Source organism: Dreissena polymorpha, chromosome 7 (assembly GCF_020536995.1).
Source record: "Dreissena polymorpha isolate Duluth1 chromosome 7, UMN_Dpol_1.0, whole genome shotgun sequence".
Classification (NCBI taxonomy): Eukaryota; Metazoa; Mollusca; class Bivalvia; order Myida; family Dreissenidae; genus Dreissena; species Dreissena polymorpha.
In genome coordinates, this window is record NC_068361.1 from 76,385,581 (window position 1) to 76,393,185 (window position 7,605).

The 7,605-nt window shown below is 37.8% G+C and overlaps 1 long non-coding RNA gene across 1 annotated transcript in view; it reads left to right on the forward strand.

Annotated features, from left to right (window-relative positions):
- Positions 1-7,573: 7,573 nt before the first annotated feature.
- LOC127838194 (uncharacterized) overlaps positions 7,574-7,605 on the forward strand; it is a 10,518-nt gene continuing 10,486 nt past the window's right edge. Inside the window, exon 1 of the long non-coding RNA XR_008029712.1 lies at positions 7,574-7,596. This is a non-coding gene — a long non-coding RNA (uncharacterized LOC127838194). The remainder of the gene's footprint in view (positions 7,597-7,605) is intronic.

The following is a 7,605-nucleotide window of genomic DNA, read 5'->3' on the forward strand; positions in this document are numbered from 1 at the left end:
AGATTTTTAAAATTAACATTTCCAACGTCCTGTTGCGCTTATTGGCCGTTGTTACAACCAAACATAAGCAACGCAAAATGTGGTCTCGATTCCAAGAAGCGGACATTAAAGTACTGTGCCTATTACAGTAGCAAATTGTTTCCAATGATAAAGCGGATTTAATTTATAAACCATGTGCATTTATTAATTGTTATTTACTCCGTTACTGATATCATAAAAACTGCGTATTGATTATTGGTCGACAATGCAAATCTTATTTTGTTTCAAAGCACCCACGTGTATTAACAAATTAAACGATCCATTTATTGATATAATTCGGTGATATTCATCATATACATCATTTTTAGCTCATCTGTTTTTTTAAAAATAATTATGAGCTATTGTCATCACCTTGGCGTCGGCGTTGGCGTCCGGTTCAGTTTTGCGTTTAGGTCCACTTTTCTCAGAAAGTATCAATGCTATTGCATTTAAACTTAGTACACTTACTTACTATCATGAGAGGACTAGGCAGGCAAAATAAGATAACTCTGGCGTGCAATTTGACAGAATTATGTGCCCTTTTTATACTTAGAAAATTGAAAATTTTGGTTAAGTTTTGCGTTTAGGTCCACTGTTCTCAGAAAGTATCAATGCTATTGCATTCAAACTTGGTACACTTACTAACTATCATGAGGGGACTGGGCAGGCAAAGTTAGATAACTCTGGCATGCATTTTGACAGAATTATTTGCCCTTTTATACTAAGAAAATTGAAAATTTTGGTTTAATTTGTGTTTAGGTCCATTTTATTCCGTAAGTATCAAAGCTATTGCTTTCATACTTGCAACACTTACTAACTATCATAAGGGGACTGTGCAGACAAAGTTAGATAACTCTGGCATGCATTTTGACAGAATTATGTGCCCTTTTATACTTAGAAAATTGAAAAATTTGGTTTAATTTGTGTTTAGGTCCACTTTATTCCTACAGTATCAAAGCTATTGCTTTCATACTTGCAACACTTATTAACTATCATAAGGGGACTGTGCAGGCAAAGTTATGTAACTCTGACTGGCATTTGGACGGAATTATGGGCCCTTTATACTTAGAAAATTGAAAGTTTGGTTAAGTTTTGTGTTTTGGTCCACTTTACCTCTAAAGTATCATAGATATTGCTTTCTTACTTGGAACACTCGCAAACTATCATAAGGGTACAGTAAAAGGACAAGTTGCATAACTCTGGTTGTCATTTTTACGGAATTATGGCCCTTTTTTGACTAAGTAACTTTGAATATATGGTTAAATTTTGTGTTTCGATCCACTTTTCTTCTTAACTATCAAGGCTATTGCTTTCAAACTTCAAATACTTTCATGCTATCATGAGGTTACTGTACCTGGCAAGTTGAATTTCACCTTGACCTTTGAATGACCTTGACTCTTAAGGTCAAATTATAAAATTTGGCTAAAATTGCCATAACTTCTTTATTTATGATTAGATTTGATTGATACTTTGACAAAACTACTCTTACCTGACATACCACAATAGACTCCACCCAAACCATCCTCCGGGCCCTCCCTCCCCTCCCCCCACTGAATCCCCCCTTTTTTTTTCTTTTTTTTAAGATCATCTCACAAATGACCACCACACCCTCACACTATACCCCCCACCCCACCCCCACCCCAAATTTTTTTTTCGAAACGGTTAAAAAACACAAATATTTATTTTTATTATTTAATGTTTAAAATACCGTCGAACCATCGCACCCAAGAATCCACCCACCCCCTCCTCCCCCCCACCCGAATCCCCCCCCGCTAAATTTTTTTTGTTTAAGATCATCTCACAAATGACCACCACACCCTCACACTATACCCCCCCCCCACCCCACCCCCCAAATTTCATTTTTTGTTTCTGAAACGGTTAAAAAACACAAATATTTATTTTTATTATTTTATGTTTGAAATACTGTCGAACCATCGCACCCAAGAATCCCCCCACCCCCTCCTCCCCCCCCACCCTCCTCTCCCCCCCCCCCTCTAAATTTTTTTTTAAGATCATCTCACAAATGACCACCACACTCTCACACTATACCACCCCCCCCCACACCCCCCCCCCCCCCCCACCCCCCAAATTTCATTTTTTTTTGAAACGGTTAAAAACACAAATATTTATTTGTATTATTTTATGTTTGAAATACCGTCCAACCATCGCATCCAAGAATCCCCCCACCCACCCCACCCCCACCCCCCCCCCCCTGATTTGTTTTTTCATTTTTTTTTTTCGCATTTTTGGAAAATAATGTTATAAATGTCCACACCCCCACACTATACACCCCTCTTCACTCCACCCCTCCCTCCTTTGTGATTGAAAATGAGAGTCCCTTCACCTTTAAAAAGAAAATAGATGAGCGGTCTGCACCCGCAAGGCGGTGCTCTTGTTTATTATTGTTGCAGGGATTTGGAATAACCAGACGAATGTTGCATGTAAAGATTGGCAGAATCGTCCGTAAGCTCGGAATTAAGTCCCCATTTAGAAATGACGTTCCTGGCAAGGATTGGATTGCGGGATTTTTGAAGAGGCACCCAGACGTAAGCCATAGGACACCACAGGCCTTATCGACATGCAGAGCAAGGATGTTAAATGCAACTGTGACCAATAATTATTTTAACGATCTTGCTAGGCTGCTTGAATCTCTCTCTTTACAGGACAAGCTTGTTCGCATCTGGAACATTGATGAAACCAGCGTTCCACTGCTGCACAAGCCTGCTAGGGTGCTTGGGCCGTCCGGTGCGAAAAATATTCCTGTAAGGGTTGGGAATAACCGGGAAAATGTCTCTGTCCTGGCCTGTGTTAACGCTGCTGGAGGCGAGATCCCCCTCTGGTTATTGTAAAGGGCAAAACGTACAAAAGTTTGTTATCTTACGATACTGGGGACGGAGTACCCGGCAGCGTTTACACATTCCAGGAACGAGCTTGGATGGAGAATACATTGGGTGAGATCTGGTTTCGGGGCCATTTTCTTAAACACTGTGGTCCAGCAAGGCCCCAGCTTATAATTCTAGACTCTCACTCTTCCCACGAGACATTTGGTCTTATAGACGCTGCTATAGCTAACGACGTCCATCTCTGAGCGTTTCCACCCCACACAACCCAGTGGTTGTGTCCTTTGGACAAGTCCATATTCGGTCCACTTTCTCGAGAGAACTCAAGAATCTGTACCGAATTCATGGCACTTAGTCCAAACAATATTGTAAATAAATGGGAGTGGCCTCGGCTGTTCAGGCAAGCTCATGACAAATCCTTTAGCGTTGCTAACATTGTTAGCGGGTTTCGCAAATGCGGTATATACCCTGTGGACCGAAATGCCATTCCAAAGACAGCTCTTGCGCCCTCGGTCCCTTTCGATATAAACCAACCACGCATAACATCACAACACCATCAGGTGTCGATAATGTTGTTGCTCAGCAGCCAGGTCCAAGGGACCATCACACGGAAGTGTTGGAAACTGCCTACGCCGGAACAGTCCTAAATGAAACAGAACTGATAGAACTGGTTACATCAGGACAGTATCCCTGTACTGTTGATCCCGTAACAGGGAATCTGGAATTCAGTCTGCAGTTGTTCAATGGTCAGTCCGTGCGACAAAGCGAGGATCGAAGACCCTCCGTACATGACTGGTCAGTTGTGGTTGACCAGGAATTCGCGCTGACGACATCTGAAAGAACTACGGAGAAACCCAATGCCAGAAAGTTGACTTCCCATAGAATTTTAACTTCCGAGGAAGAAACGAGCTGACAAGGAGAAAAAAGAAAGGCTCGAACAAGAAAAAGAAAATCGGAAATTGGCTAGGTCTTTTAAAAAGGCGAAACCCAAAACAAAATAAAAATAAATTGTGTAAAAAAACAACACAACAACTGTATGACATTGAAAACAAGTTTAAATATCTATATTTTTAATAATTGTTGAAATAACGGTTAGTTTATTACAATGTTTGTGTCTAACATTATAGACTGTACCATATTAAACTAATGTTTATACAAGGTGTCTTAAATTAACCAAGTGTTTCTTTACTATCTTATATATTGTCATTGATTAACATTGCGGTTATTAATAGATACTGAGTCTTCACTGTCACTCTCTCGCACAACAAACAAACTAACTAAAACAGCAACAAAAATCAAATAAAACAACAATTACAAATATAAATATGAATTCGTTAAAAACTTTTAGTGTCGCTTACACGTACATTATGAATTAGATCTAAATTACAGAATCAAAGGGCTAGGTTCACGAAGGGTTGAAATATGCCCTGTTTCAGAATTAAATGAATTTACTTTTATCTTATAGGGCAAACTATTGTATATAGGAAAACAACATATTTATAATAAGTATCGCTTTATTATGGTTGCTGTGGCAACATGATAAATACGTGAGAATATTTGTTATGGTATATAAAAATCAATTGCAAACGTATATATATACATTATACGTCATCATGAAAATTATAAAATTGTACATGAGTATTGAATACACACAGCATGTTGTAAAAAAGCAACAAATAGTTGTTGGTTGTCATGGTAACGAGTAAGACATTGACATTTTTCTACATTTTTTGTCAAAGAAATCAAAGAATATGAAGTATAATTTAACATGCACAGCATACTTTGCCTAATGCATACCCAATTGATCGGAATATATGCAGGTAAGTTTTAATTAATAATTTTTGAAACCACAATTGCCGTTTCCATGGAAACAATTTAAATGTATATGATATATGTCACTTTTATAAAGTAAATATCGATCGGCAAACAACATAAACCGAACAACTTAAAAATATATCTTAATTATTGTATTATTCAATTTTTTAATTACTGCAATAAAAAATGAATCTTTGATGATTAAGATGTTACTATGGTAACGGATGTTTAATTAGAATGCAAACAAATAATGTACATACTAAATACAAGCTTAACATCAAGCATCCGGTTGGCAATTTAAAATAATAAACCAGTTACCCAGTATTACATTATGATAACAATTTGTTATAATTCACAATACTTTATGGTATAACATGTCATAAACAACAGTATTTTATACAAGATTTGACGTCTTCAGCGTTACAAACGCATCAACGTATCAAAATGTTACTGACATAAGCAGTCCTGCATATGATAATGTGTTATAATGCACAATACCTCATGGTATTACATATCATAAACAACAGTATTTTATACAAGATTTGACGTCTTCAGCGTTACAAACGCATCAACGTATCAAAATGTTACTGACATAAGCAGTCCTGCATATAATAACAATTTGTTATAATGCACAACACTTCATGGTATTACATATCATAAACTACAGTATTTTACACAAGATTTGACGTCTTCAGCGTTACAAACGCATCAACGTATCAAAATAATACCGACATAAGCAGTCCTGCATATGATAACAATGTGTTATAATGCACAAAACCTCATGGTATTACATATCATAAACAACAGTATTTTATACAAGATTTGACGTCTTCAGCGTTACAAACGCATCAACGTATCAAAATGTTACTGACATAAGCAGTCCTGCATATGATAACAATTTGTTATAATGCACAACACCTCATGGTATTAAATATCATAAACAACAGTATTTTATACAAGAATTGACGTCTTCAGCGTTACAAACGCATCAACGTATCAAAATGTTACTGACACAAGCAGTCCTGCATATACCTTAATTACGTCAAATAACGTACAAATGTCTAATCTCTGAGTGTATACTTTTCACTTCACAGACAACGGATTTTAGTTATGTAACAAAATGATACAATATTACATTTAAATATCCCTATCGTCCCAAAAAGATTAACGTGTTTTATCAGCCGAAAGCTTTTAACAACAGCTGGCAAGGGACTATAAAAGCGAATGTACCGGGTGTTTCACATAAATCTTATAAGTGACACGCACATATGTATCTATTAATTACGGAATCCGGATAGTTCCATCTATAATCTCGCCCTTCTTTCATCAAGGGCGACACACGAAGCGACGCACGAATTTTTGCGCGACAATCGCGGCGACGCACCATATTATGCGCGACAGTCGCGGTGACGCACGATATATTTAACACGATACATCGCCCTTGTGTAGGTAGCCCATAAGGCGATATATCGCGTTGAATATCTCGTGCGACGCCGCGACTGTCGCGCAAATTATCCTGCGTCGCCGCGACTGTCGCGCAAATTACCCTGCGTCGCCGCGACTGTCGCGCAAAATATCGTGTATCGCTTCGTGTGTCATGTGTCGCCCTTGATGAAAGATCGATATTATGGCTGGCACTATCCGGATTCCGTACTTAAGTCTGATCTGTTTGTGAAAATGTATATTTTGCCAGGTTTAAACATTTTTATTACCATAAAACTTCTACTACGTATCTTTCCGCTACATAATATATAAAAGCTTAATACAATATGTCCGACTGTTGAAACAATTACAGGTTAAAAGTCGAGATACGCCTTTAGCTAATTCAGATAGTTTTACCAGTAGAAAATACCGACATATTGAGGAGTAAATAAGACCTTAGTCGTCGATATATTCCGTCAAAAATATTCCAAAGACTTATTTACTCCTCAACAGTACTGACATCTGACTCGGAGTCGGAAGTGTCCACAGTTTGTGGCACATGAGACGCGTCATCAATATATTTGCTCCAGTCCTGAATGCCACAATCATTTATTGGCCCGGATAAACCAGACAAATACCAAATGACAGATGCAACGTGCGAACACGTGCCAACAGTACGCGCACCTGCCCGGCATTGACAATACCATGCTTTAACATGGTCTGAGTCATATTGAATCCAGACCTGATAAGTCTTTGATGAAATATGACGGCTTTGAAGACGGACACGAATGAGATCACAAGTTTCTCTGAACACATCGATTGTGCATTCAGAGCCCATATATTCTTGAATGTAAACCGGACAGAGCTTCAACTGGTAGGTGCCTAGCGTCAGGAGTTTAAGCATTGTTTCGTCAAGTTGAGGAAAGTTGGAAACAGATTCGTAAACAGACGACCATTTACTGATACTACGGCGATGGAGATTATTATCTTCTACAAATTTTTGCAATTTATTTTCTTCTTTTAGTTTGGCTATCATCCTTTCCGCACATAAAAAATCTTCAGACGATTCACAGTTGGCACTCAAAGGTGGAAGAAACTTGTTACATAAACTACAAATAATTTTAATATAGTCGCCTATGTATGGCACTTGATTCGTTGGCAAGATGTGGTCCAAGTATTTCCACCGCTTGATTCTAGCGTTAGCCGCTTCAACTACCCATCTTACCTAAAAAGGTATTGTAAAATATTTAAAAGTCAATAACTCAACTTTACAGCTTATATTTGGTTTAAATTAGCTCACTACCGTACAGCGTTCGATGTTTTCCCCTATAAACATAAGTTAATTGATCCGATGCATAGAAATTAAGTTAAGATCGGTATGCTGACATAAGACTTTCATGCATGGGCTCATTTGTAGATAAAATAATAATACTATATATTCATTTTCATTTCCGTTTCAACATAACAATACAATTAATTGTAGAGATGTTTAACGCAATTTGTAAGGCAA